Source organism: Triturus cristatus, chromosome 3_1, assembly GCF_964204655.1.
Source record: "Triturus cristatus chromosome 3_1, aTriCri1.1, whole genome shotgun sequence".
Classification (NCBI taxonomy): Eukaryota; Metazoa; Chordata; class Amphibia; order Caudata; family Salamandridae; genus Triturus; species Triturus cristatus.
Window position 1 is genome coordinate 217,003,209 of NC_140583.1, and position 23,262 is coordinate 217,026,470.

Sequence of the window (23,262 nt, forward strand, 5' to 3'; positions counted from 1 at the left end):
GTATGCTCCATTTGTCATACCCCTGTTAGTCGTGGTATGTTTGATACAAACTATGGTACCGGAGGCCAAATGACCCATCTGAAAAAACACCACGCAATCCAGTGGGAGGAGCACCTTCGTCGCATAAAAACTGGAACCATTGCTGTTGGTGGGGATAAATGAGTAGAAGGTCCGCTCACGGTGAAACAGGAAGAAGAAGAAGAGGGAGACATTCTCTGTGGTAGTGGTACACAAAGTAGCCCTGTCCCCAGCACTGCAGTGGTAACGCCCACATCCTCTGCAACATCTCAGTGGCACAAGAGTAAGAGTCAGCCTGAGACACCAAGGAGTACTGCTTTTAAAAAAAGTGCGACGTTGAGCATAACAGGAAGGAATACCACGCAGCCTACCATTCTTAGCATGTTTACTAGGCCGGAGGGGCAGTACGAACGCAACCACCCAATAGCACGTTTGCACAATGCGAAGCTGGCTAAAATGTTACCACTGGACCTTCTCCTTTTTTCTTTTGTTGAAGGGGTGGGTTTTCTGGAATCTGTGACAACCATCTGCCCAAAATGGAAGGTTCCCAGCCGCCACTATTTCGCCAGAGTTGCTGTTCCAGCGTGCTGGAATTGCTTGAAAAAGCCTTAAAACAGAGTGCTGTTCAGAGTATCCACCTGACAACAGACATGTGGACCAGTTGCCAAGCCACTGATTACATGTGCATCACTGCACACTGGGTCTCTTTTTCGGGTGTTAGAGATAAGATATCTGCAGGTATTGTTGACACTGCTGAGATTTTTAATGACACTCGCAAACATGCAACTGTAGCCATGTTTGCTATGGAGAAATCTCATACTGCTGAAAACATTTTGGATGAGTTTAACTGCAAGGTGTTTTGAGTGGCTGCGACCAAGAGGGCTTAACATTGGTTTTGTTGCCACGGACAATGGCAGTAATGTAGTTAGGACCATGAAAGATGGTGGCTATTTCAGGGTCCCGTGTTTGGCAACCTGCATTAAAATTGTTGTTCAAGACTTTCTGAAAAATGAAAGCAAAGTCAGCAACTTACTGACCACCTGCAGAAGAATATGCAAACATTTCAACCATTCTTTTAAAGCCCGGAAGCAGCTGCCAGTCAAAGCACTCATCCAGGAGGTGCCAACACGTTGGAACTCAACTTATTACATGCTTGAGCGTCTGTTTGAGCAGTACATTCCACTCAATGCTTATGTAATGAAAAGGTCAGGAGATCCTACTGTGAAAGGCATGACCGTTGAGATGGCCCAATGGGATCTCGTTAAATGCCTGACAGAGATGCTACTTCCTTTTGAGGTCTTCACACGTGGAGTCAGCAGGGAGGACTGTACTATAGGCCAAGCTATCCCATTGTTGTACATGCTAGAGCAAGAGCTGAAGGAGGTGTCTGATACGTACGCAGGTGTGGATGACAAAGTAGACGCATATTATTTGGCGGACACCTTAGCCGTTCGCTTATCTGCAAATACAAAGGATTCAAAATAACATTGTGTCACATCGACATTACATTACTGCCTCAATTTTGGATCCACATTACAAATTATTGCTGAGCAGTAATGAATTAATTCCTTTTTCAGAAGTGTATGTTGCCAAGTACAAAACTTTGATAGCCGAGGAAGCCACTGACTTTGAAAACGAACGGCTCTTAATTAGTGGCCTGCCACCACAGGCCAGAAAAAGTACTACAGGGCACCCAGAGTCAAGTTCTACTTCAGAGCCTGAGAGCAGTGCGTTTGCCTCCCAGCAGTCACCAACACTACCAGCAATAACATCAACAACAGGATCATCAGCCACATTGAAAAAAATCGGCAGGTGATTGGTTTCTACGGAAAGGGTTTTGTACGTCCATTGCTGATGCAAAGGTAAAAGAGGCCAAGCAAATTGGAGCACCCCTGAACATTGAGCGGATGGTCCAGGCCTATCTGGATGACACAACAGAGGTCTTCATGGAGCAAAGCCCATTGGTGTATTGGTATGGGAAAAGAAGCCAATGGCCAGTGCTCAGCAGGCTGGCGATAATGTATGTGGTCTGCCCTGTTGCAAGTGTCTCTTCTGAGCGTGTTTTCAGTGCTGCTGGTGCCATTGTTACTGTGAAAAGGTCCAGTCTCTCGCCCAAAAGCGTGGAGAGGTTAACCATGATCAAAATGAATCAGCACTTTATACCACCGGAGTACAAAATTCGTGAATCACAGCAGGAAGAGGAGAGCGACTTCGATGACATAAGTAGTGGGTTACATGACGTACTTCTGTCCGAACCACCAGAGTTTGAGGACGAGCTCCTCTTCCCTGACAACTAGGCTTTCAAATTGTTCTTCCTTCCTTTATTTGTGTGTGTATCTGTTTTTCTGGTTCAAATCTAATCACAACAAATCCATCAACACCGTCTCCTCTTTTTATTACCCTATGGGAGTTGCACGTCTGTGCATAACTGTCCACTCCACTCCTCAGAGTCCTGCTCCATCTTCCTTACTCTCCCTAAATACATTTCAAGCAAGCCAGACATTAGATGGAGATGGAGATGGAGAAGGAGAATAGTACAATGCATTTTGCCTCTAACAGTCCCCCCATAAGAAGTGAAACGTGACTACAGCTATCTTCCGTTTTGTTTCCGAGCCGAAACTCATCACTGTAAGAAGGCTATGCATCTGATCTGACAGCTAAAGAGAAGAGCAAGACAGGTAATGATTATTATGAATGATGGCATGCATTGCATTGGATGCTTGCTGACTACGAGTGAATGTGCATAAAGTCGAACTATACTAGTTTATCTACAAAGTAAAAGTGACTCAAGTGACAGTCAATGTTTCCTTGTTGTGTAATAACCACATTGTACTCCTACTACTGCAGGTGCAGGCCAATATCCGTTGCAATTTTGTAATATGGAATATACTATAAACGTAATCAGAGTCACTACAGACTGAGTTGGTGTTGGAGAACACGTACCACACGGTCATGATGCTGACCATACTATCTTTGCACACAGTCAGTCAGTTGGATCGGAGCTAATTGATGGAATAACTGCGTTTCATGGACTGGCATAAAAGGTAAACACAACAATTCAACAAGAACCACAGCAGACCTAGGCTACATGTCCGTGTAGTGGTGTGGACTGGAGTAGAGTGTAGTGGCATGAGTGATAGTGGCGCATTGATTTAGTCACTTGATTTGGAAAATGCTAGGTTGCTGCATATGCCTTTTGTCTGGCTCTGTCAAAATTTAAGGTAAATGGGGGTTGGGTGCCAGGCCGGGCCTATGCCGTGTTGGGCCTGTTCGGTGCTGGCTCCTGTCCTGTTGTTGTTGTAGCTTAATGCTGTAGAGTAGACACAATGTATCCAAGCCGCCTCAGTCTGAAAGTGTTCTCAAGAGTCTGGTCTTCTCATCTTGCACTCCACTGTAATTGAGTTTATTTTTTTTAATTCAGTTATTTTTCAATACCACTTTTGTTTTTCCATCTACACTTACAGGCCGGACTTTACCCTGTGCTATAGTGGGAGAAACAACTCACACTTACCTTACCAATCCGCATCAGGCAGGCAGTGGTACCCAAAATTGATGTACGGAGTGTCCATGGAAGGGAGGACCAAGATGAATGACGAGAATGATGCAACTCCACAATTGGACCAGGATAATAGAGTATGAATATGCTACTTACCAGTATGCATCTGTTCTTGGCATGTAGGGCTGCTGACATTCATATCTGTGCATAGATCGCCGCCTAGTGTTGGGTCCGGATGTTTGCACGTTGTTGTCCTGGAAGAGTCTTCGAAGTATCCTGAGATAGGTGACTCCTCCCCTGGACCATAGTGCGCATGGGCATCCTCTCCATCCTCAGATTGTTTTTCGCCATTGTGGCAGTGATGGAGTAGATACAGAAAGTGATGACCATGCTATACAGTAATTCTGAGAGCTGCAGCTGCCAGAGGCGCCGGGGAGGAGGGTGGGCGATATGAATGACAGCAGCCCTACATGCCAAGAACAGATGCATACTGGTAAGTAGCATATTCAGTTCGAGGCATGTGGGCTGCTGAATTCATATCTGTGCATAGAATACATAGCAGTACCTCCTATTAGCGGCGGCTACCAGTGCCAGCTGCAGCGGTCTGAAAAAGAGTTTTGAGAACAGCCTGTCCTACAGCTGCCTGCTGTTTTGATTGCACATCTACACAGTAGTGTTTGGTAAATGTATGTGTAGTGGACCAGGTGGCTGCTCTACATAGATCATGCAAAGGAATGTTTCCCAGGAAAGCCATGGAGGCCCCTAACTTACGTGTTGAGTGGGCTCGTGGGGGAATCGTTAATGTGTGTTTAGCCTTTTGATAGCAAATTTGAATACATTTAACGATCCATCTGGCTATACCTGCTTTGGAGATGGCGTTACCTTTGTGGTGTGGGGCAAAGGCAACGAAAAGTTGTTTTGTTTTCCTGAAGACTTTAGTCCTGTCTATATAGTACATAAGGGCTCTCTTTACATCCAGTGTATGGAGTGTTCTTTCTGCGACAGTTTGTGGGTTTTGAAAGAAAACAGGCAGTTCAATAGTTTGAGTCATGTGGAACTGCGAGATCACTTTGGGCATGAATTTTGGGTTGGTACGTAGTACAACCCTGTTTGCGTGAACCTGTATGAATGGCTCTTGAATGGTTAGTGCCTGGAGTTCACTAACTCTCCTCAAAGAAGTGATCGCTACTAGGAAAGATACTTTCCAGGTGAGGAACTGAATCTCGCATGAGTGTAGAGGTTCGAAGGGTGGACCCATCAGGCGTGTGAGGACCAAGTTGAGGTTCCACATTGGAGCTGGTGGGTGGCTTGGAGGAATTACTCGTTTGAGTCCTTCCAAGAATGCTTTGATGGCAGGCACTCTGAATAGAGAGAGGTGCTGCCTGGTCTGGAGATAGGCTGATATTGCGGTCAAATGGACACGTATTGAGGTGTATGCCAGATTGCATCGGTATAGGTGTAAGAGGTAACAAATTATGTTTTGGATGGATGCATCTAGCGGGTTAATGTCATTGTTATTGCAATAAATTACAAACCTTTTCCATTTGGCTGCATAGCAAGCTCTGGTAGTGGGTCTTCTAGCTTCCTTAATGATGTCCATACAGTCAGGTGGCAGATTCAGGTAGCCAAACTCTAGGACTTCAGGAGCCAGATTGCCAGGTTCAGCTGTTGCGGATCTGGGTGCTGAATCTCTCCATGGTTCTGCGTCAAATGCGCGGGTTTGATCCGCAGCCTTTGATGCGGCACCACGGAAAGTTCGAGAAAGGTGGTGTACCATGGTTGGCGTGCCCACGTTGGAGCAACCAGGACGAGTGTCAGTGAGTGTTGTCTGAGTTTGCGCGCCACCAGCGGTATCAATGGTGCTGGGGGAAAAGCGTACGCAAATCTGCCGGACCAGTTCATCCATATCGCATTGCCCTGCGACTGCGGATGTGGGAACCTGGCGGCAAAGCTTTGGCATTTTGCGTTTTCGCTTGTGGCGAATAGGTCTATCTCTGGATGACCCCACTGCTGGAAGTACGGTTGGAGTACTGATGGGTGTAACTCCCACTCGTGCATCTGGTGGCTGTGTCTGCTGAGCAGATCCGCCATCTGGTTGTCCTTGCCGGGGAGGTGTTCCGCCATGAGGAACATGTTCCTCTGAATGGCCCACTTCCACATGCTCTGAGCCAGATGAGACAACTGTAGAGAGTGTGTTCCTCCCTGCTTTTGTATGTAGTACATGGCGGTCATGTTGTCCGTCCGGATCAACACGACCTTGTTGCACAGATGTACTTTGAATGCCTTCATGGCTAGGAAGATTGCCATCAGTTCCAGAAGGTTGATGTGCATCTTCTTTTGTTGTGTTGTCCATAGTCCCTGCACTGTGTAATTGAGTACATGAGCTCCCCATCCCTGGAGAGACGCGTCCGCTGTCAGTATTATTTGTGGAACAGGCTCTTGGAACGGTCGGCCCTTGCAAAGGTTTTGTGGGTTCCACCAATGCAGAGAGTTGTATGCCCGACCGCTCACCAACACTAGGTCTTTCAGTTGCCCGTGAGCCTGATTCCATTGACGTGCTAAGCACTCCTGAAGCGGGCGCATATGTAGCCTCGCGTGTGGGACTATGAAGATGCAGGAGGCCATCATGCCTATCAACTGCATGAACACTCGCGCAGGAAGGGAGTGTTGTGGTTTGAACTTGGAAATCAGCATTTGTATGCTGTTGATCCTCACTAAATTTGGCTGAGCTGTGGCTGCCAGAGTGTCTATGGTCGCACCTAGGTACTGTTGTACGTGTGCGGGTTGGAGATGTGATTTTGGGTAATTTAGTGAGAACCCCAGACTGTGAAGAAGGTGAATGGTGTGGGACATGTGGCTGGCACATTGCTGGGCTGACTTTGCCTGAACAAGCCAGTCGTCCAGGTAAGGGTAGACGTGAATGTGTTGCCTCCGTAGATGTGCAGCCACAGTAGCTAGGCACTTTGTGAAAACTCTGGGTGCTGTTGTCACGCCGAAGGGGAGAACCTTGAATTGGTAGTGCTGCCCTTGAATAGTGAACCTGAGATATTTTCTGTGTGAGGGGTGAATGGGTATGTGGAAATATGCGTCTTTGAGATCTAGCGTGGCTAGGAAGTCTCCCTGTTTGAGCAGCGGGAGGACTTGTTGTAGGGTGAGCATGTGGAAATGCTCTGACAGAATGTAGCGGTTGAGGGGTCTCAGGTCTAGTATAGGTCTGAGTGACCCGTCCTTTTTTGGTATCAAGAAGTACAGGGAGTATATCCCCATGCCTTGCTCGTGGACGGGTACGACCTCTATTGCGCCTTTTTCCAGCATACTTAGTACTTCCTGCTGTAAGAGCGCTAAGTGCTCTGAGGACATAGGACGGTGTTTTGGCGGTATTGTGGGTGGAGTGGAGGTTAATTCTAGGCAGTAACCGTGTTTGATAATATCTTTGACCCACCTGTCCGTGGTGATGGAGTTCCACGTGGACAGGAACCGTTGTAGCCTTCCCCCGACAGGTGTTATGTGGTCGGGAGGAAGGGAGAGGGCGTCACTGTTTGTTCTTGGGGGAGGACCTGGTATTGCCGTATCCGCGTCCTCTGCCCTTTGTGCTGGAGCCACGATACCCACCCCGGGTGTTTTTATCGTAGGTACTTTGTGTGTTGCCCTTGTTGTAGGTTTGCTGTGACCTTCAGAGAGAGAACAGGCCCCACTGTCTACACTGAACTGATATCGTTAAGCCCAAGGGTGGGTCAAATTAGATGGAAATAGGCCCCGGGCCGGGGCAGACTCAAAGAAATCAAGAGAGCAAAGAAAATAAAAGAAACATATTTTATAGAAACAACAATATTGTGATAATGGTCTTAACCAAAAGGATAGACATTATAATGAGCCGTTAATTATAGCTATAAATGCACAGTCCCACACAGAGACACAAACAAACACACTCTCATTCAAACAACACGTTCATATTTGTGACAAAACAAATGCAAATAGACACTTTATATATACAATTATTATCCGCACATTAAAAGTCGCATCCAGTTCGAAACGGGCTAATACAGTCCCATTTGGTGGGGGTAGATCAGTTCTTTCAATGAGCCCACAAGGGCAGGAGCCAACGCACGTTTCGGTGTAAACTACACCTTCATCAGGGCAACGACGATGTAAGGTGTGTGGGACAACACAGAACGGGTCTATAATGAAATCATAAACAAGGGTGAAAAACACAAAAAAACAAAACATCATCAGAATTTACAGATTGAACTAAAAAGAAACATTAGACATTATAATCAGTAGATTGATGTACAACAAAACATACATATGTGCATATTTTCTTCTCTTCCTTTCTTTACACAATTAGAGTCCAAAAACAGCCCGAGGCTAGGGTGATAATTGGATAACAGAGAGTCAAACTAATAAGAGGCTTAAACGTAAGGGAGAACGGGGTGCACCCTACGAGATAGGATCTATTCATATGAGAACAAGTTTACATACCAAGAAATAGGTATACACCCATAGTGAGAAATGAAATGGGAATAGGAGCGTGCAAAAGAAGTCAGCCAATACGGTAAGACAGAGAATGCAAGTGAGAAAAACCGCAAAAGATAAATAGATTTATTATTATTATTGTGTATAGATAAAGGTCGGAAAGAGAGATATATGGGTGATCAGAAGGAAGCGATACCTTTCAATCCACAGAACTATTTGCAAATCGGCTCTTCAAGGCGATATAGAGCAGACAAAAGCTAAGCGTCAAAGAGGACACATGTGTTCTGTAGAGGAAAAGAATGAACAGAACATCAGCAAAAAACATGCAATAATAAGACCGACCCTGGGGGTCAATAAGGACGATGTAGGCAGACAGAGTATACAGAAATACCGGGTCGCAAAATAAAGAACAGTATGCAATATGAAGAAGGCTTACCAAGGGGATAGTTAGATCGACTATGTTCCTAGATCAAAAAGTGGTTAGAGAGCTAGAGTCAGGGGGCCAACCGCAATCGGCCTGTCAGTAGAGGGTCCCAAATTATGTAAGTTCAGCCCAGAGGGTATTTCTGAGGGGGAAAAGAGGAAAACAGTAAGTCCAAGAGAAGTCAGCTAAGGACGCAGAATGCATGTTATACCTGAGGCTAAGGGATAAGAATACTGCGTTAGTCCCACCTATGGCAGGCCGTCCAATCGGGTGGTACGTGAACAGTCCACAAACAGATTCTTGAGCACACGGCAGATAAGGGGGGGGATGCAGCAGATATCAGGTTCGTCAATAGGATGAATAATCTGAAAAAAGAAACGGACAATCTGTTTCAGAGATTCTATACAGGCGGATGCCAAGTTAGTAATAAGCACAAAGTGCCAGCTGGCGTCCAAACGACTCAGAAGGGTCCCAAATAGGGTATGTCTAAGATACAAAAAATCGCCGGAATTGCAACAAACCCAAACTGAAATAAGACTAACACAAATATGTAAACGGGGGAGGGATAAGTGGGTCCAAAGGACTGCCAGTATACTCAGGGCCGCAACGGAGCAAACTGGATGAGGACAACGGAGAGTCTTTCTGTATACTCTGTCTGCCTACATCGTCCTTATTGACCCCCAGGGTCGGTCTTATTATTGCATGTTTTTTGCTGATGTTCTGTTCATTCTTTTCCTCTACAGAACACATGTGTCCTCTTTGACGCTTAGCTTTTGTCTGCTCTATATCGCCTTGAAGAGCCGATTTGCAAATAGTTCTGTGGATTGAAAGGTATCGCTTCCTTCTGATCACCCATATATCTCTCTTTCCGACCTTTATCTATACACAATAATAATAATAAATCTATTTATCTTTTGCGGTTTTTCTCACTTGCATTCTCTGTCTTACCGTATTGGCTGACTTCTTTTGCACGCTCCTATTCCCATTTCATTTCTCACTATGGGTGTATACCTATTTCTTGGTATGTAAACTTGTTCTCATATGAATAGATCCTATCTCGTAGGGTGCACCCCGTTCTCCCTTACGTTTAAGCCTCTTATTAGTTTGACTCTCTGTTATCCAATTATCACCCTAGCCTCGGGCTGTTTTTGGACTCTAATTGTGTAAAGAAAGGAAGAGAAGAAAATATGCACATATGTATGTTTTGTTGTACATCAATCTACTGATTATAATGTCTAATGTTTCTTTTTAGTTCAATCTGTAAATTCTGATGATGTTTTGTTTTTTTGTGTTTTTCACCCTTGTTTATGATTTCATTATAGACCCGTTCTGTGTTGTCCCACACACCTTACATCGTCGTTGCCCTGATGAAGGTGTAGTTTACACCGAAACGTGCGTTGGCTCCTGCCCTTGTGGGCTCATTGAAAGAACTGATCTACCCCCACCAAATGGGACTGTATTAGCCCGTTTCGAACTGGATGCGACTTTTAATGTGCGGATAATAATTGTATATATAAAGTGTCTATTTGCATTTGTTTTGTCACAAATATGAACGTGTTGTTTGAATGAGAGTGTGTTTGTTTGTGTCTCTGTGTGGGACTGTGCATTTATAGCTATAATTAACGGCTCATTATAATGTCTATCCTTTTGGTTAAGACCATTATCACAATATTGTTGTTTCAATAAAATATGTTTCTTTTATTTTCTTTGCTCTCTTGATTTCTTTGAGTCTGCCCCGGCCCGGGGCCTATTTCCATCTAATTTGACCCACCCTTGGGCTTAACGATATCAGTTCAGTGTAGACAGTGGGGCCTGTTCTCTCTCTGAAGGTTTCCGTTGTTCCCTTTTCCCCTGTCTACCCATCCTACCCCTAGGGACCCCCCTTCTTATGAGTAGGTTTGCTGTGACCCCTGTCCTCTGCCTGCTCCTCTATTCCCGGGGCGACGAAAGGAGCCACTCCGAAAGGTCTGTGTTTGGAGAGCCCCCATGGACTTTGCAGTGTCTGTGTCCTTTTTTATTTTCTCTAGGGTGGCGTCAACTTCCGGCCCGAATAAGTAGTCGGGGTTGACCGGCTGATTGAGAATGTTATTTTGAACCTCAGGTTTGAATCCGGAGATTCGTAACCAGGCGTGTCGTCGTAGCATGACGCTGGTGTTTATTGCTCTGGCAGCTGTATCTGCGGCATCCAGTGCACACTTAATGGATGCGTTTGTGAGGCGTTGTCCCTCCCTGATGAGGATCTCTGCTCCCTCTTTGTATTGGTCAGGGAGATGTTGGAGTAGGGTTTCTAATGTGTCATAGTGTGCGCGATCGTAGCGAGCTAGGAGCGCCTGTGTATTGGCAATACGCCATATGTTAGCTGCCTGGGCTGCCACCCGTTTGCCGGAGGTCTCTAGCACCTTGGACTCTTTGTCCGGGGGAGGAGCATCCCCAGTTGTTTGAGAGTGTGCCCGTTTGCGAGCATTTGCGACTACGATGGAATCTAGAGGCAACTGGCCTCTAATGTACGTAGGGTCCCCAGCGCCGACCTATATTTTTTGTCGATCTTTTGTTTATCACTCTTGCCCTGGTGGGTTCTTTGAAAATGTCCTTTGCTGGTTTGAGGACACCTTTTAGCATGGGTAGAGTTTTGATATTCCTTTCTGAGGATGCGAAAGTATCCATTAGAAAATCGTCCTCGATTGTGTCAGAGTGGAGTTGCACACCATGATTTTCCGCAGCACGTTCAATTAGGGCGTTGAATGCAGCAGTGTCCTCTGTGGGAGACGTTTTTGCGCCATAGAGCTGCGTGTCCTGTGTATCCATAGGTGCACCTGTGTCTACAGGGTCATCCCAAGCCTGGTCAGGGTCCTGTTGGCCCTCAGGGTCCATCCCTCTTGGGTAGGGGACGTCGTCACCCATATAGTCCTCCAAAACGTCGGTTTCGGAGTGTGTCGGGGAGAAGGACTGTGGATCTGGGTAGGAGGTATGGAGACGTTCGTAAAGAACTGGCTGCGAATCCGCTGGCAGCTTTTTCTTCAGCGGGATCCGGTAGGAGTCCAAAGCGTGTTCGGAAGATATTCTCCGCTTGTGGAGCATAATTCTGCCGGTGTCGGCATCGATGATGTGAGATGGTGACGTCTCCGTAGGAGAGCGTTCGGCAGGTGTGATCCTAGTTTGGGTGACACGAGTTCTTATTTCAAACATTTTTGGCGCCGTGGATGGCGGCAGGCCAAAAGTGATATGAGGTGTCGCTGGAGAAGCTTTTTGAGCTTTTTTCGGCTCTGGGCCCGACGTGTTCTGGAGGGCTGCCTTTTCTTTGATGCATTGCAAGGATTCTGCAACTTGTCGCACCTGGAGCGCCGACGGTTGTTTGGCGCCGAGCGGTTCAGTAGAGGCAGGCGTGGGCTTCTTCGGGGCCACGGGGTCATCGAGTCGAGGAGAGGCGGTAGCCGTTGACGGCGTCGATGATTGTGCCTTAGGTGCTGCTTTCGAAGGGGTGTGCGACGCAGCGGGCATTTTGACCTTTGTGGCCGGAGCCGATTGTTTCAGTGCCTGGTGCCGAGGCGGTTTGTCGGTGCCGATGGCCTTTTTCCGTGTGTCGGCGCCGACGTCTGCTGCTGCGAGTTCGGCACCGAAGTCCCGTTTGGTGCGGTCGGTGCCGACGGGTTTTGCTGGCGTCGAAGGTGTAGTGGGCTTCGATCCGACCAGTACCACTTTCAGTTTCGGTTTCTGTGGAACCGACACGACTTTTGGTTTCGGTTTCGATGAAGGGAAACCAGCCGGTTTGGGTCCTAATGGCTGTCGCTGAATGTCCGAGGCCGGGCCCGAGGGCGGGGCCGATGAACCGCGAGATAGGTCTTGGGTAAGGCCCGAAGGCGATCCCTCGACCGGAGCCATAGACTGACGCACTGGGATATCCTCCGTCTGTACGGGTAGGCCTTGCTCGTCACCGGAGCCACTTTCTTCGGCCCCTAAGGCCTCATCGTAGTCTCCTACCTCGGTGTCGTCTTCATCTCTGTGAAAGAGTTGTTCTTCGATGTCTTCCGATCCGGAATCGTGTTCGGAAGCGGGGCTGGAGGGCAGGTTCTCCACGCCTTCTACATCTTCGTCCTCGGCGCTGAAGATGTTGGTCGGGGCCGGTGCCGCTTGCTGCGCTTCAAGTCTCGCCGCTCGTCGATTCCGAAGGGTCTTCTTGGATCGGAATCGGGCACAGGCCATACATGTGGATTCATCGTGATCCGGTGAAAGGCATTTGTTGCACACCGGGTGGACGTCGATATGGGGATATTTCGCATTGCAAACAGGACACCGCTTGAATGGTGTCCTTGATTCCATCGTCGATGGTGTCGATGGTCGATGCGAAAAAGTTGTTTTTGAAGTTAATAAACTAACAAGTAACTGTCGATACCGATCGGGAACAGTACCGATGCGAACTAAAGGCCTTTTGGCCTGAAAAAAGTTTTTCCTAACTTGAGTCAAGATAAGCACATCCGAACCCAATGGCGGAAAAAAACAATCTGAGGATGGAGAGGATGCCCATGCGCACTATGGTCCAGGGGAGGAGTCACCTATCTCAGGATACTTCGAAGACTCTTCCAGGACAACAACGTGCAAACATCCGGACCCAACACTAGGCGGCGATCTATGCACAGATATGAATTCAGCAGCCCACATGCCTCGAACACTTTAGTATCATTCGTCTATTAATTGATTTGATTCCTTTTTTCTCTTCAATCATTACGACTGTGTGTTGTGCTTTGTTTGGTAATTGATCCCTACAACTATTTTTTCATTTTCTTTGCAAGCTTCAAAAATAAAAGTAAGCCCGGTACAGCATGTAATTTGGTTCGCTCTGAGGGCAGACAGGCAAGGTAAATTTCATATTAATAATTTCTGCCCTGTACTGTCTAATTGTGTAGTAGTAGTTGGTAAGTACAACTCCTTAACCATCAAGTTCTCTTCATCATGCATGCATGCATTTCCTTTTTCCCCCTTTATAGATTTCTTGGATAATGGATCATGGTCGTCTTCCAAGATTGTGTTTTACTTTTGTTGTGTCCATGCATACTGTCTGTTTTTCTTAGTCCAACCTTTCCCCCAACCCCCCCTTCCCATCCATTCATCAATCCCTAACCCTCTTCCCCCGGGCTGTGTGATTTATATTGAGGTGTGATGTGACTACATTAAATGTACACCAACAATTGATCACACGCTTGCTGGGGCAGATGTGGTGAAAGCAACACTAATTGAATTTCAAGGCAGGGCAAGGATCTTCTTCTGCTTTCCCACCCATGCTGTACTTTATTTCGTTCTACTACTCCTCCTACAGTCTCTCTCAGGCAAGTGACTGTCTCTTTTTTTTACAAATGCTAGTGCCAGTGTCTACTACTACAACCACAACCATGGCATCTTCTCCATTCACTCGGGAAACCAACCATGCAGCCATCACTGTGCCGAACTTCATCATCATCAATCACAGGTAAGATAAGTTTGGTGGGAGGTATAATGGACTAGGAGGAGAGACTGACAGTACTAGTAGGACCAATAAAATAACTCAGTGAGGGGTATCGCATCTATCTGTAGATCTTTTAAATCAAACACTGGCTGCGGGCCTGCAGCAGCAAGGAAACCAACCATGTGACTTAAATTCGTAAAACAGTAACCCACCCACAAAACATTAACATCGTATGTTTAAGTAAATAATATATAATTTAATACCCTAACAAAAATAAACTAGCCCACTCTGACCTGACCCACCCCCCTCCCTAACCCCAACCAATGTCCAAAAGTCCCAAATGTCCAGAAAAAACCCCACCGCCCAAAAACCAACCCACCAACAAAATGAATTAAAAAAGGGGCAAATCAACAAGGTCCTAAATTCTGCAGGCTTTCAGGTGTTTGTCAACCAGGATGTTCACCCGCTCCTCTAGGTGCTCCTCCAAGCATGCCATCCGGAGGAGCATCTGGCGGCGAAATGCCCTGCAGTTACATCCAGGGTGGGGGGCAGCAGTGCTTGATATTGAGGCACGGCGGCGGGCGGCTACCTGACTATGGCGCTATAAAACTAGAGGCGGGGCCTGACTGGGGCCCGGGGCATTGGAGGAGGCTGCAGCTGCAGCCGCCTCCTCCTCCTACGCCTGAGCCACCAGCCGGCCGGTATTCCTCACAAATGGCCTCCAGTTTACCGTGCCGGGCCCTGGCTGCCAACTCCTTTTGCGTAGGTTTTGGTTGGGAAGGAGGATCTATATCAAGAAAGAAAAAGAACATTGTTGTAACCAATACTCTTAGCAAAACAGTAACACAAAATTAATTTAACACATAGTGGCACAGTATCACTAACAAGCACAGTACATAACATTTGGGGGTAAGTATCTATCCTCCTACTTCCTCGGACTCTAACATTTGTGGGAGTTTCAGGCATTATACTAACACTATGTACTCCAGTACACACCAGTCGTCTTGTTCTTATCTCTAGTTTAGCGAAATTACATAACCTTGTTGTAGCCGGCATGCCAGCTCAGTCAGCTAAGCTTGCACCCAAGAGAAACAGATACGTGTCACATGATGCAGACTCACGTTAGTTTTATTTACTACTACTGTCTGCAGGTCGGTAAGCTCATATTTTTGTATTACGGGTGGCACTGGCCATACTCTCTCTGTTACATGAGGGCAATTGCTCAATTTCACTTTCACCCTGCCCTGGGTACTACAAAAAGGCAGATTATTTATCGGATCCAATAATCATTGCTTATATTATAGATGGTAACACATCAGGTCAGTAGCGGTCGGTGGTGGGAGTGCTGCCGGGCGGTGACGTGGGGAGGGGCAGGGTGGGGGTAGTAAACTATGGATTACGAACAATCACAGGTAAGTAAACAATACATATAAATAAATAAAACAAATTTCGTTGCACGCACTGCATCGCATTTGGCAGTGCAGTGCGCTCAATGAAAATCGTTTTATTTATTTTTATGTTTACTTACCTGTATTTGGCCGTAATACATAGTTTACTTACCCCCCCCCCTGCCCCTCCCCACGTCACCGCCTGCCAGCACTCCCACCACCGACCGCTACTACATAGGTTACTTTGTTTTCACTGATTGTGTAACCAACAGATAGGTAGTGAGTGGTCCTCTGAGTAGGAGGAAGGTATATACAAGATGTGCTTGCAAACTACTGTGAGTCAACTGTATTCTGAAAATACTACTTATATTCCCCTCTGCTTTGCTACTCTGGCGCAGTTTCTTTTACATTCTCTTCAAAGTAAGACTCTCCAGTGACAGTCTCCACCTATGCTGTCTACTGATGATAGTACATCCAGGCATACATCCATTAAAGTAAATGTCTATCATTCTTTTTTATATATCTCTTAACAAACCTTAGTTGGTTTCACCAACAACCACCCATGCGTCCGCTCCTTCCTTGCTTGCCTTGGTTTTGAGTTTGAACCAAACACCGCTGATGATTCTTGCTATCTAGTATCCACCCATACTGTGTCGCCCACCCAGGCAGGCATCCTCTTTGAATATATAACTTTTCTTCGCATGCGTTTACTTCGCATGCCGTTACTACGCGGTCGTTAGTACGACCGCGTTGTTACTTAGCATACCTTTACTTCTCAATTCGGAACTACGAATTGCAGTAAGGGGGTGCTGGATGTTGGAATAGTATAATTTACTATTCCAACTCCAGTCTATGCGGACACTAGGGAAGGTGTTGGATCTTAAATCCAACACCTTCCCCCCCTTACTGCAATTCGTAGTTCCGAATTGCGAAGTAAAGGTATGCTAAGTAACAACGCGGTCGTACTAACGACCGCGTAGTAACGGCATGCGAAGTAACGCATGCTAAGTAAACGCCGCTTCCCATCCTCTTTCACCTTCTACCCATCCTTCAACAACCCATGCATCTGATCTGATTCCTATCAGCCACCTATGCATGCATCCAACATATCCTTCTCTGCCAGTCATATTACATCTCACCCGTCCTTCCTCCTTCCACCCTTCTTTCCCTCTTTGTTCAACACATCCATCAAGGTCATCTGATCTGAGTTTTAGTCTTCTCCATAAACCTTCACAGCTGAGTTGGAGTCAGATAGAAGAGGCCATTGGTTACTCAACTCACGCTGCTAATGCTAAGTAAAGGGTGTCTTCTTCTACCGTTGTATAATGTTCACTACAACTTAAGTCTCACAGTACAGTGAGTGAAGTGAACACACTTTCATCTAGTAGTAATGTCAAGAAGTAATGAATATAACTTACCACCGTCTGCCACTGCTGCTGGCTCCACCCCTGTAGCTCCTGCAGGTGCCGCCTGGTCTCCCGCCCCCTCCGGAATGCCCGCATCGCCATCGCCGCTGGCCACGCCGGCACTGGTGGTTAGTAGTATGCCTAGAAAAAACATTACACATTTTTAGATGTCTGTACACCTCCCCCTATTTTATTAGTTTTCACTAGGAAAATTGAAAAAAAAGTTAATACAACATACATCATCACTAGTCCAAATCGGGTACTAGAGCAGTAGAGTCAGTAGACAGACACTAGTAGTGTTATATGGCCCCTAGGGTCATCTAGTCCTACTCTACTCTTTGGAAAGTTAGCCTGAGCCATGTAACCCTTTTGGATTCATCATGTCTACTACTCTTTTTGCGCATATTATACCTCGTAGCTTGTTGTGCAGTAGACGCCTTTGAGGCCACATGACGGTTGCGTACAAGTGAAGAGGTCGAAAAACAAGCCACTTTGTTATGGAGTTCGGTTAGTCCGTATTGCTTAGCCATCACATGTACAGGTTACACTTTTTGCCATGACTGCGAAATGCTTGCATTATTGCAGTATACTATCTAACGCGCACCAGTTTTCTAATAGGCGGAAGATTCCCTTCATGCATGATGCAACCAGTATTTCTACGTTCTATGGTGAGGGGTCTTCCAGAATTCACACAGATCTTTTGTCTTGTCATGCACTTGTAAATGTTTACTGTTTTAATCTTATGCTTTTTGCTGTTAAAGCTGGCTGTAGTAATAATTTCATAGAACGACGTACAGAGCTTGTTACTTATTTGAAAATAAACATTTTGAAATTACACATAGACTCTTTGGTATTTGGTGTGGTGGGGTGGACTTACACAAGTGAGTGAGCAAAAGGGTGTTATTATGTTCTGGGTTGTCTGTCTCATCATCATTGTGTATCTTCGTGTGGGGGGTCAGGAGTGGGACCTAATAAGACACTATAGCTAGTCGGTCGGGGGATTGTGGGTTCTTCTGACTGAGGTGTTAGTGAGGTCCAACCACCCATCACCAACATCCTATTTTCTTGTGCATAGTTCTGTATGTGGCTCTGCAGAATCCCTACAACAGTAATAGTATGTACTATCTGATCCAAAATACTAGTCAAATATCTGGTTGTGCATTTTGTTTTTGGGAATTGTCAAAGCCTCAAGATTAAGAAGACTAGAAGAGGACAACCCAAAGGACAGGAGACAGTGGCTAGAGCTATTGATCAATCTGAGTTTTATTCCAAAGAAAACCTTCAATAAAGAGTGGCCAACTGGGCAAGCTTAGCTACAGACAAACAGTAGTAGTAGTACAGAGAGTCATAGCAGAGGCAGTTAGAAGGAACTTAGAGGCAGGGATAACCAGAATTTGGAAACAGATAGTCAAGGTCAAAGAAGCTTTTGTAAAAAATAGAATTAGAAAGTGGAACCATAATTAATAGTTCGGAAAAAAAAGATGCAGTAAAAGTTAGGGAAATATAATTGTTAATATTAACCACTGGAGGACTTACTGAGGCCAGCAGCAGGAGCCTCGGTGGAGGAGCGGTCCTCTCCTAGTTGTTGTCCCGCCGACTCGGACCCTGTCTTCTTGCCCCTGGGTGGTGCTGGTGTTCATGTAAGATATAATAAAGAAAGAGACAAACATTAAGGAGTGTTGTGAAACAAATAAATCATTTGAAAAAAAAGTCAAAAAACATTTTAGGAAACGACAATTGCAATAAATTTGACCGGTCTACTCCGATGGATTGACTACTGGGCTGCTTGGTGGATTCAAGGATCGTCTACTTATTTATGAACACTCCAGTGTTCCATAATCATTCTGATTCCAAATACTAACGAAGCCTAAGTACCACCTGACCTAGACCACCTATTCCAGACGGGCCAATTGTTCACTAAGTCTGCATTTCCACTTTTTTTAGCCATCAAAAATACATAGATGAGATTGAGGACACATGCATAAATTTGTGCATACACCAAATTGTGGGTTGGTTGCATCTGATCTTGTTCTGCTACTGACTGACCCTGCTAAGCCTACCACTCACTAAACAAACTACAAAAGGTTCTACGGAGGACTGGGGTAAGCAGCACTCAGTGACAGAGGAGACGTCACGCAGACCGTAAAAAAAGTATTAACTAATACTAACTAAACCTAGTATCCATCCAACACTATTTCACAGGAGGACAATGGAAGGACCAGAGTCTCTCTAGCAATAGCATTACCTAACTTCAGTTCTCTAAAATAAACCCTTACATTAATCAGCCCAAGCTAGCGCAAAGTTGCAAACAAGTAAGAGTAGCGCCGAGCACCTGGGTCCTACAATCACAGAAGATTTTGAAACGTAATTTACCAGCAACGTTGGCAGCAGTAATCTTGTTATTCGTCAAAAATGTATATACAACAATACTTATACTAAGTTACTCACCAAGCCCAATGATCTCGACACCTAGCAGGTCCAACAGGTCCTGCTCCCGGTCCAGGATGTCAGACCACCGGTGGGCCAGCTGGTTATGGGTGCGCCGGACCCCTGAGCACCGAAACACTGCCCAGCGCACCTTCGCCCACCGACGGTGAAGCTCCTGTGTAGTGTACCCGGAGCCGGGCCTGCCGCCTGCTGCCAAGGTGAAGGGGAGGTGGCGCTGGATAAAAAAAAAACAAGGGCGGCCACCTCTGCCTCACCAAAAAGCTGCCGGGCCTGCACCCCTGCAGGGCGCATTCTGCCGCAAGGCAGGTGGCTCTTGGGCGCAGGCGCCTTGCCCTTTGAGCCGTTAGAGGCAGTGACCTTGGCCATGCTTCTGGGGTGGGTGGGAGGCGGAACAGAAAAGTTAGAAGGGAAAAAAGAAAGTTAGGGGGAAGAAGTAGTAGCTTAAAGAAGTAATAAAAGTAAAAAAACACAGTAAAAGTAGAAATAAAATGCAAAATATAAACTTTGGGACAGAGAGAGATAGATGATAAAAAAGTCAGAAAAACTGTGTAAAAAACTAAGGATTTCAAAGATTAAGGGAGGATAGAAAAGTAGGCCCAGAACCATAGCATAGAGTGAAAAACAAGATGGCCGCGGCCATTCGCGACCGTGTGGGTAAGTTTGCGCGATATTTCTCGCGAACACACAATAATCGTCGCGAACAAGTAAAATGCGCTCCCGAACATGACATGCGCATCGCGAACACGCTATACGCGACCCGGAACAGGAAATAAGGCATCCCGAGCGGGCGGGACAATTGAAAGACAAGATGGCTGTGCCCATTGGCGACCGCATGGGTAAGTTCGTGAGATATTATCCCCCGAGCATGCAAACAGCGCCCGAACACGCACAACGTGCTCCCGAACAAGAAAAACGCATCACGAACGGGCGCCCCAAGCAACTACGTACGCTTGCGAAACGTAGTACAAGAACATCTTCGGGTAGCTTCGCGTAGCGCGACTACGCGAACTACGCGGAGGGTTAGTAAAAACCCCTCCGAGGTGAGTCGGAAACAGCAGAGCCCCAACAATACACCGAAATCACAGATGCCGGAGAGTGTAACGGAACAACCGTAGGTAGCGATACAGAAGCAGCAGGAGAGGGCTACGTCAGTCCGTGGGACTCAACCAAGAGTATGTTCCACCACAGCAGGAAGCATGGAACAGAGAGAGATGCAGCAGAACCCATGGGAAGATCCCCAGGGGGGCTGATAATAGCAAGAGAGCTTCACGGGAGCCTCCAAACCTTCCTGGCAAGGAACAGCAGCTACACAATAGCAAACGAACATCCCACATAGGGTACGTCACATCCCTATAAAAGCAAGGGACACCTCTTCAGACAGGCTCATAGGCAGAGGTCAAAAGAAACACATAAACAGCTGGCCCAGCTACAGTAAAGTAAGGGATAAAAACCTTTGGCTGAACAGCCATACAATCTATATGGGACAAACCTCTTGGACCCAGAGACTGAAACAGAACAAAAGTGACAACACCGTCACACGAAAACACAGATCCACCATAGGGGACTAAAACCCCAGAAGTCAATGAAATCCTGAAAAGATACGCTGGACTGCCGAAATCGGCATGGTCGTCAAACAAATGGGCCCCATACAATGGCAGATCTCTGAATCGCTCCCGAACATTTTCAGGGACACTGCCATCGCGTAGCCAAGCATGGCGATGTAGGGCAACTGAGCTGGCCATAGCTCGACCCACGGAGTCAGTGGTGTCCATGACTGACCGGATGGTAAACAGCGCCATGCAGAGGCCATCCTGAACAAGCTGGAGCAGGTCAGCACGAGGGCCCTCCGGCAAAGAGGGAAGGAATAGTTCAACAGAGTCCCAAAGGGCAGACGTAGCCCGAGCAAGCACGCAGATCGTGTTTAGGGATCGAAGGCCGGAGCTGGTGTATACAAAAACATTGCAGCGACACGACTCCAACCACCTAGACTGCCGAGTGGGAGGAAGCGAAGGAAGCGCAGCCTGGACTACCAGTCCATGAGCCCTAGGATGAAGGGACAAACAGGCAGGGTCTTCTGGAGCCATTCAGTGGTGGTGCACCACAGCGCGAGCCACGGGGTCACCAGACGAGGGTCTGGCCCAAGTGCCCAGGAGGACATCATATAATGACCTGGCAAAAGAGGCTCCTCATCCACTGAGCCCTGGTGAAGAAGATCCAACAAAGGATCCAAAGGCAGAGAGTCAGAGGGCGGCTGCATTTGTAAGGCATGTGCAGCCCTACTAACTGCCCTCGCAAAGTCAACGCTGGCCTCCGTGGCCATCCGAGGGGGGAGCGAGCAAGTCATCCGTTGGGGAGGGCTGCAGGCTAATCCCAACGACAGAGGCCCTGCAGAGAAATGAGCCGGCCAGTGCCCCATGGGATTCTGCTCCGTGGCACATGGGAACACCTGTGTGGGCGGGGAGCCCACTGGGGTCACGTCCTCCAACAGAGGGACAACCGGGGATTGAACCGGCGTCGGATCGGCGCCGATGGCCTCCATAGAGGGCTCGTCCACCCGGTGTCGGACTGGAGTCGATTCAACCTCCACCAAGGCTGGAGCCTGCGCGGAGGAACGAAATAGACTCGGAGTTGAACTCTGCGCAGCAGCCACCTCCAGCAGCGACGCAGGGAACCCCGCAGGACTGTGCGAAGACGCATCAGGAGGGCTAGACGTCAGAGTGGGATGTCCATCCAGGCCGTGTCCAGACGGTGCAGCGACTCCGGAACCGGAGTCAAGGCACTCGGTCGGCGCCAAGGGCGAACCCCCTGACCTGATTTTCTACCCCCAGTGTGGGGCCCGAAGGCGCGCCAGAGAGGGATTGAACCAAAGATGGCCTGCAGAGCCTTGGAATAGCTTTCCTTCTGGGTCCGAGTTGCCCCAGCACCAAGAAACGGTGGCTAGGCGGGGGTCGACTCCTGAAGGGCTCACATCCAGTGAAGACCAGGAGCGGCAGCCCCCAGTGTCACGCTTGTGCGAGGTAAACGACCTCCGTGACTTCCTCCGGTGCTTACCTGAGGCAGGCGAACAATGTCCATGGGAACGACTCTGGAATCTGTCCCGAGCAGAGACCTCAGCGTTGGAGGAAGAACTGCGCCTTTTGGAGCCCTGCACTGGGGACAGAAGCCAGCGCCGCGAGGACTCTAACCGGGACATCTGAGCAGACAACAGTTTCATCCGCCGTTCCCACAGGGACTTTGGCTTCAGCTACCGGAAGGCGTCGCACTCGGCGGAGTTGTGGTGCTCGCCAAAGCACCACATACAGATCTTGTATGGATCTGTCACCGACATCTGCCGCAAACAGGACGTACACAATTTGAAGCCCCCAGGCATCGGGAAACACTGTTCCAGGTGCGAAAGGCGTGGCGAAGGCCTAAAAACAGGCCAGAGGAACCCCTTAACTCAGGATCCGCGTTGGGACGTGGAAAAGAAGAAAACCGACGTCAGCACGCCGAAGGGGTCTTATATGGCTCCATTGAGGTCACTTCCGTGGATGATGTCAGGACGGAGCCAGGCGACACCGCCCCCCGGCGTGCAGAGATACTGCTGGAGAAAAAATATTTTCCGTGTCCAGTCTGACGCCTGGGGATATTCTAAGTTAAGGAATCTGCGGCTAGATGTCTCTATTAGATACCTCAATTCAGTAAGATTTGCTACTGGAAAAAGGAGTCTACCCTCCACTATGGAATCTAGGCAAAAGGTAAGGTGACCTGATGAGGGCATTATAGTAGAGGAGTGATCCTATACTGACAATTTCGGTCACTAAATTGTGAATGAGCAGGACAATTACTGGCTGGTAGATTGTGTAATATTAGAACTGATCAATACAGATAACGGAATTCACAGTTTATTCCAGCTTATTTCTAGGGGTTTGCAAAATTTACCTAACTTTATTGGAATTATTATATAAAAATAAGCTAAATGCAAATCTGGAATTTATCACTATATTTTAGGGGAAAATGCGTCCATGTGTATTTTGCCAACGCGGAAGCATGTCATACTGGAGAAAGAAATTCCGCAAACAGCTACTTTCATTCTGTTCGGTTGTGTTGTTCCTGTGCGCCTGCAACAAGATTGTTAACCAAATGGTCTCCAGAGTAATGAAAATTTGGCTCAGGCATATTTATTTTCTCTC

The 23,262-nt window shown here is 47.3% G+C and overlaps 1 protein-coding gene across 4 annotated transcripts in view; it reads right to left on the reverse strand.

Annotated features, from left to right (window-relative positions):
* Positions 1 to 23,262, reverse strand: part of TMEM266 (transmembrane protein 266) — a 628,375-nt gene that overhangs the window by 292,147 nt on the left and 312,966 nt on the right. The window lies entirely within an intron of this gene.